We start from the raw sequence: 10,311 nt of genomic DNA on the forward strand, positions 1-10,311 counted from the left end.
CGTTAAACTGAGGTCCTGACTCTCTGTGGTCATTAAAAATCCCATGACACTTCTCGTAAAGAGTAGGGGTGTAAGCCAAATTCCCTCTACTGGCCCTTGTCTATCATGGCCTCCTAATAATCTCCATACACTTGATTGGCTCTATCACTCTCTCTCCTCTCCACCTGTAGCTGCTGTGTGGTGAGCGCACTGGCGCCGTTGTGCTGTGGCTGCCATCGCATCATCCAAGATGCTGCACACTGGTGGTGGTTGAGGAGAGACCCCCCCCCCCACATGATTGTAAAGCGCTTTGGGTGTACAGCAATACACAATAAAGCGCTATATAAATGCATAATTCATTCATTCATTCATATTTATATCATATTTATATAAGAAATGGTGACATATTCAAATGTTCATGAATATGTACAATTAGTAAACATTCAGATATTAAAAATAATTTGGGGTTAGTAATATTTTGTTAAATATCCACATATCAATAATGACAGTAAAGTGTTAAATCCCAGGACGTGTGCCATTAATTGTTGTTTTCCTTTTTCCTTTCCTTAATCTTGTGAATCTGTGTGTGTGAGATTGTGTTTTCCTGATGCCCAACAGCCTGCTGGGAAGTATAGTTTTTGTCTGTTTTCCTTTGTTCCTCCCTGTCGTCTGACAGGATCCTAATTGATGTCACCTGTCCCTCATCAGAGTTGTGGCGAGGATCTTGCATTTGAACAGAGGCAACCGGCTGTTCACCAGAGAGAGCTTGGCCTGTCTGTTTTTCCCAGACCTTGTCGAATATTGTGTGCTCTGAGCCGCTGATCCTTAATGCTTCTTTAAGAAAGCCTGTTGTACCTGCTGTGGTGACAGTGTGTAAGTGCACCATTATTGTTGCCTGCAGATGCGGTAGGGAGGTGGGTGCCACTTTTTTTTTTACTAAAGGTCTCTGCACACTGAGTCCGAAATTTCTGTATGCGTTTTTTCTTATTCGTTATCCTAAAAATTTGTCACACAGAAACCTTGCACACTGAGTTCGATGTGTATTAATTAATCCGTTGTGAAAAAATTCGCAAAACGGCACTAAATGGAGTCTTCAAGCAGCGAGGATGATTTTGTTGTCTTCTCGCTTCTTAAAAAGAGAAAAACAGAGGAAATATTGGGTCCATCCAATACTGAGATAGGAAGGAGAGTTACTCCTCAGGAGCAGCGGGATAATCACGGGCGATTCAAAGTTTACCTCCCGATGTCAGTGGCTGAGTTTGATGATTGCTAGCTATACTAGAGCCACATATTAAAAAGAGCACCAATTTCTGTGAACTCCGTGTGCAAGGATCTTTACGGTGCTTTGTGCTGCGAGACGAAGTGGATGAACTTGACAATCGCCATTTTGGATTTTGGAGTTCGCTTGTATGGTGGCTCTGAATTTTTGAAAAGAAGAGGAGATGCTACACCATGGTAAAAATGCCCCCGTCCCAACTATTTTGAGACCTGTAGCGGGCATCAAATTTGAAATGAGCTCATTTTGTGCATAAAATTAAAAAAATTCTCAGTTTAAATATTTATGAATAATAATCTGAATAAAATATTGGCTCATGTGATTTGAAGTTCTTTTAGTTTTCATTTTATTCAAATTTAAAAAAATGTCCCAACATTTCTGAAATTCGGGTTGTATTGGGCATCCAGGATGAGCCCCTAAATGCGTTACACAACCCCCCAATAGCCCCCAAATAAGTTACATATAGGCCTAATGTCAGGCAAAAAACCCCCCCAAAAAAACAGGCAAAAACTACACTTCACAGCAGGATGTTGGGCATCAGGAAAACACAATCTCACACAGATTCACAAGATTAACAACAATAAATGGCACACGTCCTGGGACATAACAAAAAAAACATTTATAATATTACAAATAATTTCTATTTTAAATATGTTGTCTTTCGAACTTTCTATTCATCGAAGAATCCTGAAAAAAATGCATTACATTTTCCCTCCAAAAAAAGTTTTCAATATTGATAATACCAGTAAGGCAAGTTTTTATATATATATATATATATATATATATATATTTCATACACGGTGGGAATTCAAAGTGCTTTACATAAAAGAAAGTGAAATAGTCATTAAAAATAATAATCACAGCAATAAAAACAGGGAATTTAAAAAAAAAATAAAAACAAGGAATTTTAAAATGATATAGAAATTGATTTCAAATGAATTTAAAACAGTTAAGAATAGAAAATTATTACATAAAATACAGTGCAGTCGGTTCGGACGTAGCACAGTGCTCATTCAACAAATGCACAGTTAAACAGATGAGTTTTGAGTCTGGATTTAAATGTGGCTAATGTTTTAGCACATCTGATCTCTTCTGGTAGCTGGTTCCAACTGCGGGCCACATAATAGCTAAAAGCAGACTCCCTTGTTTTGTGTGAACACTTGGTATTTATAACTGACTTGATCCTAATGATCTGAGTGGTCTGTTCGGTTTATATTCAGTGAGCATATCAGCAATATATTTAGGTCCTAGGCCATTGAGTGACTTACAAATGAGTAAAAGTACTTTGAAATCAATCCTAAATGTAACTGGAAGCCAGTGTAAGGACCTGAGGACTGGTGTGATATGCTCAGATTTTCTGGTTCTAGTCAGAATCCTGGCAGCAGCGTTCTGGATGAGCTGCAGTTGTCTAATGGTCTTCTTGGGAAGGCCGGTGAGGAGACCATTACAGTAATCCACCCTGCTGGTGATAAAGGCATGAACGAGTTTCTCCAAGTCTTGACTGGAAACAAAACATCTAATTCTTGCAATGTTTTTGAGATGATAGTATGCTGATTTAGTTACTGCTTTGACATCACCTCAAGATTTCTGACTTGATTTTTAGTTGTTTGACCCCTAGAGTCAAGGTATGCATTCACCTTGAGAACTTCATCTTTGTTTCCAAATGCAATGACTTCAGTTTTCTCCTTGTTTAACTGAAGAAAGTTCTGGCACATCCAACTGTTAATTTAATCAATGCATTGGCAGAGGGAGTCAATGATGCTGTAGTCATTTGGAGATAAGGCTAGGTAAATCTGGGTATCATCAGCATAGCTGTGATAGGCAATTTGGTTCTTCCTCATTATCTGACTTGGTGGGAAGCATATACAGGCTAAACAAGAGCGGTGCAAGAATTGAGCCTTGTTGTACTCCACATGTCATGGCCGTCCACTTAGACTTATGCTCTCCTACTCACATAATAACCTCTCCCTTCTAAGTATGACCTGAACCATTTGAGTGCCATCCCAGAAAGCCCGACCCAGTTTTCCAGTCTCTCTTTGAAGTATGTTATGATCGACAGTGTCAAACGCAGCACTAAGATCTAGTAGTACCAGCACTGATATTTTTCCTGAATCAGAATTTAAGCAAATATCATTTATTATCTTAATGAGTGCTGTCTCTGTTGTTTTTGGTTCACCTACACCAGATGGAGGCAGCGGTTGGAGAGTTCTCACAGGAGGAGGAGGGAGAGCTGGGCCTGCAGTCTTTGGTGGTTGGGGGGCCCGCCGTTTTTTAGTTGATACTTGGGGGCTTGCAGCGAAAGAGTGGGAGAGTTTGGTCCCAGCATACACCAGTTCCTCCATTTTCTGTGAGAAGCTTAGAAGTGGAGATGCTGGAGAGAGGGATAATGTGTCTGGTGAGATGGGCTCTGGCTCTTGTGTTTCCGGTGACTGTGATATGTTGTCCTGGCTTCCCTGGCTGTTTTCCAGAAAGTCATCCTTGGGTGCTGAGTCTTGGAGCTGTTGTAATACGTCACAGTCTGCATGTGATGAGCTCTGTGGGCAGGGCTCAGCTGGGATGTCCATGAGCAGTGCTTGTTTTGGCTGCGTGGTTTTATCAGTATCCTTGTGGGATGAGTCAACCACATGATGACCCGAAAGCTGATATGAAGTCCTGTGGTCATTCATATTCTGTCCAGGTGTGTGTGTGCCATTCAGGCCGAGTGGATTGGCACATACCACTGAAGGATGACGGAGGGAGAAATAGATATTGTCCTTTAGCACTCTTGCACCAAGTTTGTTTGCGTGGAGGCCATCCAGTCTAAACAGTTGTCTGTGGCCCCAGAAAAGATTGAAGTTGTCAATGAAGTTGACTCCTTTTATGCTGCAGGTTCTTTGTAGCCATGTATTCAGCCCAAGCAACTGTGAAAACATATTAGTTCCCCTTGCTGGGAGTGGTCCACTGATGAACGACTGAACTTCAAGTCTTTGAAGAGTTCACTGGAATCCTTCTTAACTTTTTCCCCGCCAGCATAAAAAAAAAAAAAAAAAAAGTTGCCAGCCACCGCCAACATTTTTTATGATTTTCACCTAAATCTGACAGCCCTCAGAATATTTTCTGCTATGAATATATGAACATTATATATCAAAATAAAGAACCAAGCCTCTGCTTTTAATAAAAAACAAAAACAAAAAAACAACTGTATTATATCTTCATGTGTTCATGTTTTATCACCACTTGAATGCACATAGGTTTCATCAGAAATACATTTTGGACAAAAAAATTAGAAAAATGCATTTTTATCAAAGTAGTGCATTTTCAAGCAAAATACATTCAAATGTGATATTTTCTCACCTGTAAATAATTATATGAATAACTGAAATTGCATTCAATAAACAGAACAGACAGACAGATACACACAAACGCACACATATAGGCTACATACATACATACTGTACATACACGCGCGCGCGCACACACACACAATCAGATTGACGGGTTATCGGTCCATCCACGACACAACTAGAGATGTTTCTGTGTCTGTAAAGGCATCTCTCTCGCTGACTACTTCGTCCCGATCAAATTCAAAATGGTCAACACATGATCTACATCAGGGATGGGCAAATTCGGTCCTGGAGAGTCGCAGCCCTGCAGAGTTTTGCTTCTACCCTAATCAAACACACCTGAACCAGCTAATCTGGGGCTGTGTTCGAAATGCCATACTATCATACTACTCTTACTATTTCTGCAGCATCCAGTATGTATGCTGCTCATAGTATGCACATTTGCTGTATGCATGAAATACCCGGATGACCTACTATATTTGCCAGAATCTGCTAAATATAACTCAAGTACACTGAAATCAGTACAGAAGCTGTGTTCTGAATGGCATACTATCATACAACTCCTACTGTACTGCAGTATGCTGTGTGAATACTGTGAATAGTATGTGAATTTTCTGTATGCATGGAATGCCCGGATTACCTGCTACATTTGCTGAAATTTGCTGTATGCATCTGAAGACGCTGCGTGGCGTACTGTTTCCCAGAATGCAACGCACTCCATGTGACCTTTCATCTTCAAACGCGTGAGTGAACTGGAGGCGGGGAATAATAATTATTAATGTTACACTTGTATATGCACGTTTATACATATACATGTAATCTACAAACTATCGCTGTGCATTTAAAAACAACATCATTTGTAGGACATAAATTGTACTTTAATCTCTACGCACTTTTCCGATCAAGTCAAATGACGTCACCTTTATCTCTATAGCGCTTTATACATTGTTTCAAAGATATTTCAATTAAGCAAACAGAATTAAATTCCGATGCAAACAGCTCTAAAAAGAAATGGAATGTATTTACTCTAAGGACAAATAGACCAATTTGTTGTCAGAGGCTATTTACATTAACTCCGCCCACCAATGCCTGCCTGTGATAAACAGCTCTGCAGAAGACACGTGTATTTCTGTAGAATCAGTGGCGGAGAGAGTAACCGATACGAGCTGCTGTTGATCCGAGTTCGATTTCGGCTTTTGTCAAACTCGTGCAACTCCTTTTCCCATCACATACCAGATCAGAAAGGCATTTATTTAAAAAAAAATTAAGTAAATATTTGAAAAGTAGAGATTAAACACCTCGTTAATAATACAGTGTGCTTAGCTGTTAGTAGGTTTTTGTCCCAATAAAGTGGCGTTCAAAATTTACGATAATTTACACTAAAATGTTGTCTAATATGTTATTGCATACTGTTTTATAATGTACTACAGTATAAATATCTGCCACCTAACTACTATTTACACACCTGTTGCTAAAGAAAATGCTGCTATTTTATTGTAAACATAATTTATCATTATTCGCACTTAGTGTAATTAGATTATATCACTTTTTCCACTTAGTGTAACTGCCAAAAATATTGTTCAGTTAAAGACAGCTCATTCAGTTCAGTCTATAGCCTATGTAAAGTTATTCAGTTATGAAATGAGTTCAATTGGCCAATATTGTTTACTAGTATGAAGCCTTAATAACAAGCCTTTGTAAAAATAATAGTAGCACATTTGTTTGTAAGGTAACAACCTTCACAGCTGTGCTGAATTAATGTTTGTGTTTGTCATGTGACAATTAAGCATACTACTCTGAAACATTTGTTGCTTACTCTATACTGTTTCTCACACTATTCTTTAAAAAAATGTAGGCAGTATACACTGTGTACTGGGCAGTAAGCAGTATGTAGTAAGCAAGTATGCCATTTCGAACACAGCCAAGGTCTTCAAGATCACTAGAAAGCTACAAGCAGGTGTGTGTGATTAGGGTTGGAGCTAAACTCTGCAGTGGAATGTAAACTACTGGCAGTGGGAGGCAAAGAGTCTTCTTTTTCCAAAAACTGTGTTGTTTGAGCTCTGTGCTGATCTGCTGAAGTTAAAATCTTAGAGAGATCTGAGAAAAGTACAAAAATAGGGAGCAAAGTGCAGAGCAATAAGCAAAAGCGTCCAAACAGTAGCAAAGCCGGAAGTCAAAGTGAAAAGAAAAAAGAAATGTTTCTTGAACAGCAAATCAGCATATTAGAATGATTTCCGAAGGATCATGTGACACTGAAGACTGGAGTAATGATGCTATAAATTCAGTTTTGCAACACAGGAATACATTTGTTTTTAAAAATGAGAAAACAGCTACTTTAAATTGTAATAATATTCCACAATATTGTTTTTACTGTATTTTGGATCAAATAAATTCAGCCTTGGCGAGCAAAACAGACTTATCAAATCTTACCACCCCAAAGCCACAAAACTAAGTAAAATAAGGTAGGCTAAGTAAGGGCTGTATATTGATTTTGCTGCAAAATTGCTTACCTTCCACCACCTGGAGACGTTTGCCCGTAATACGCTGTTGGTGCTGTTGAGTAGAAGTGGTACATTGGGGTCATATCGCTTATTAAACCAGTTACTATTTCCTTGGTCTGTCACACAGATTTGGCAAGCACATGGCACTTTCTTGGAGATTAAACTGTAAGAACCGTAGGTGAAAATCAACATGGAGTTTTGAAAGTACAGAAGTAACACGATGATGGTGGAGCTCAGGAGTGCGGTCATGAAGAGCCAATGTTTCAGAAGTAAAACTGCCATCTTTACATCAGTAATGTTTGAGTTTTTTTCACCACAAACAGAAATATAATAGACCTATAGGGAAGGAGAGTGAGAGATAGTGGTTTATATTGAGATGCAGAAGATACATCTTATAACAGCTACGAATGCAACATATATGATTCTGTGACTTCGCAATACAGCACACCCTGCTCAAAACAAAACAATGGAAACCATCAAAGAATTTGAAATAGATTTACTGTTTATATTGGGAAATGTATTGGTTTTAATGGAAACTGTAATGGTCTCTACTGGTAATTTGTCTCCTTTGGTGGCTTGTTAAAATCACTAAAATGGAACGGAAAACGGAATATGTCCTAAAACCCATACAGGAAACCAATTTTTAATGGTTTTAATGTATTTTTATAAATTATTATTATTATTTTTAATGTTTGTAATGTTACTTGTAATGGAAACCATTAGTCATGGCTTCTATTGGGTTTTTTATTCAGCAGGGACTGCATCTCATTGCTTAAAAGGATAGTCCATCCGTGTATGTAAACTAAAATGCAGAAACTGAAGAATGGCACAGCAGTTAGTTTTAGAGGGAGTTTTAAAGTTAATTTATTTTGAAGATGATATTTGCTGACCAAACTGTTTATGGAAGTCCCATTGACTTACTGACATATATGGACAAAAACATACTATGGAAGTCAGTGTGACCTGAAACTGTTTGGTTACCAGCAATCTTTTGTGTTCCACAGAAGAAGGTAAATCACACAGGTTTGGAAAGACATGAGGTGAGTAAATGATGACAAAACTTACATTTTTGGATGGACTATGCTTTTAAGCAAATCTAATTGCAGTGCCATTCTTCACATTTTACATTTTACTCAGTTTGTATATCAATAAATTAAACATAAGAATGAAATTAAGCAGAGGCTGTTCCTATATCCCCAATTCAAAACAAACTATTATAGATATTAAATTGATTATATAACTCTATCTAGTAGAATATAAAACAAATATATATATATATATATATATATATATATATATATATATATATATATATTTTAATTCTTCTAAAACACATGCTCTGAGAAAAACAACCTGCACTATTTATCGAAGCACCCATCTATACAAGTGTACCATGGAATTAGGTATCATGTATTGTGAATACATTTAAGTCCTATGAGATTCTTTGAAACTACACAAAACCAATTTCCTAATAAAACTCCTCAGCCTATAGAAACTGACTTACTTTGGAATGGTCCTTGAAGATGTATTTCACCGACTCCACAACATATTGGTGCTGTCAAAGCTTGGTTTATAATACCTGGCAATGTGTATCGTAAGACTGCTGAAGGTGTGCATTGACTATGGTAATCTGAGCTTTATTTACAGTAAGGAGGGGTTTTGTGACTCCCTCCCTCTGGTAACGCCGGTTAGTCACCTGCTGCCTAGTCTTATGGGGTTTCATTAGGACACAAGATAATTCATAATCCATTTAGAAAATTATAATTTCGTAGGTTAGGACTGGTTCACACATGCGTTTTTCCATTGCTTTTATTGTATTTCACCTGTGGCCCTTTATTATTATCGCTGTGATGGTCTATGTCATTGACATTGTGTATCAGCATGGGGAAGAAAACAAGAATTTGTGCAAGTCAAAGTGTTCATATTGAATATTAATATTCATTATATTGTATTAAATGTATTGTGTGTGTATATACTGTATGTATGTATGTGTGTGTATATATATATATATATATATATATATATATATATATATATATATATATATATATATATATATATATATATATATATATATATATATATATATATATATATATATATATCAGTGGCGGCTGGTGAAAAATATTTTAGGTGGGGCTGTTTGTGCGGGGGGTCTTGGGGCTCCTCCCCCATAAAAATTTTAATTTCATAGATGCATTCTGGTGCATTTTAGGCCACCCATGTCCCTTGCTTATACCAATAAAATAACTCAAACCAGTCAACACCAATGGTCTAAAAAGACAATATTATTTGAACTGCCATGTAGCAATCAACAGTTTCACAGGTAATGATAATGAACAAGTTGCATGTTTATTATGCTCCGTGTCCAGATAGAAAAAGTGCAAACGCATAACGATAAATTATTATAGGAAATACAACAATCTAGTTCTTTAATCAATCCCCAGCTGTAGACTACATATCTTTAAAGTTCACTGTAGACAAATTGGATAATGGATAACAGTCTGTGTTGATACTAGAGAAAGAGAGAAGGCTCAAAGAAAGCGTGGGACAACATTCTTGAAGAACATCAAGTATGAGAAGAAAAATTATTTTAATATTTTAACTAGTATGAAACACAGTAATCCAGCTCAGAACTTCGAAGCAAAAAAAGCAAAGCAAACATACAGTTACATTCCTATTGAGATCACTATTTTAATGGCAAATGTGTGTGAAACGTGGTGTGTGACTGTGAGTGAGAGAGAGAGACTGAGTGAGTAAGAGAATGACAGCATAAAAATGAATACGCTATATTCACTCAAAATTGTGGCAACAGATTACAAGCAATATTATTAAATACATTTAACAAATTAGAATTGAGTAATAATTAATCTAATTAATTCCTTAAAAGTTAACCATTTAAAATGAGTAAAATTTACAAAAAATGTTTTTAAACAAAAATATCTGAATTAAGAATTCTTTCTTTTTTTTATTTAAATTAATGCTACTCGACGTCGCCGGCGCTGCCATACTGCACTCGCACTCCTCTGAGGTAAATGTCCCGCGCAGCAGGTGCACTGCTCTAATCTTGGTACCACGGGCGATATTTTCAGAGCCCCCAAACCATAAAATTCGACGACGATGATTGGCAAAATATAAACTTTTTTGCATAGCAACAGGGGAACCATTGGCTTAAATTCCAGCACTGTAGGGCTGAGCGAACTGGAGCCCAGGGAAGACAGCCTATTGGCTA

The 10,311-nt window shown here is 37.3% G+C and overlaps 1 protein-coding gene across 2 annotated transcripts in view; it reads right to left on the reverse strand.

Annotated features, from left to right (window-relative positions):
• The window catches only part of LOC306847347 (CMP-N-acetylneuraminate-beta-galactosamide-alpha-2,3-sialyltransferase 1-like), a 13,923-nt gene extending 8,622 nt beyond the window's left edge, over positions 1-5,301 (reverse strand). The window contains exon 1 of one of the 2 annotated variants that reach the window (XM_079381254.1): positions 5,219-5,292. The gene's annotated coding sequence lies outside the window, so the exon portion shown is untranslated. Of the gene's footprint in view, positions 1-5,218 lie in introns of both variants that reach the window. The other variant, XM_079381253.1, reaches the window with a different exon arrangement.
• Between the last annotated feature and the right edge of the window lie 5,010 nt (positions 5,302-10,311).

The sequence above is a fragment of the Barbus barbus genome (genome assembly GCF_936440315.1).
Source record: "Barbus barbus genome assembly, chromosome: 27".
In the NCBI taxonomy this organism is placed as follows: Eukaryota; Metazoa; Chordata; class Actinopteri; order Cypriniformes; family Cyprinidae; genus Barbus; species Barbus barbus.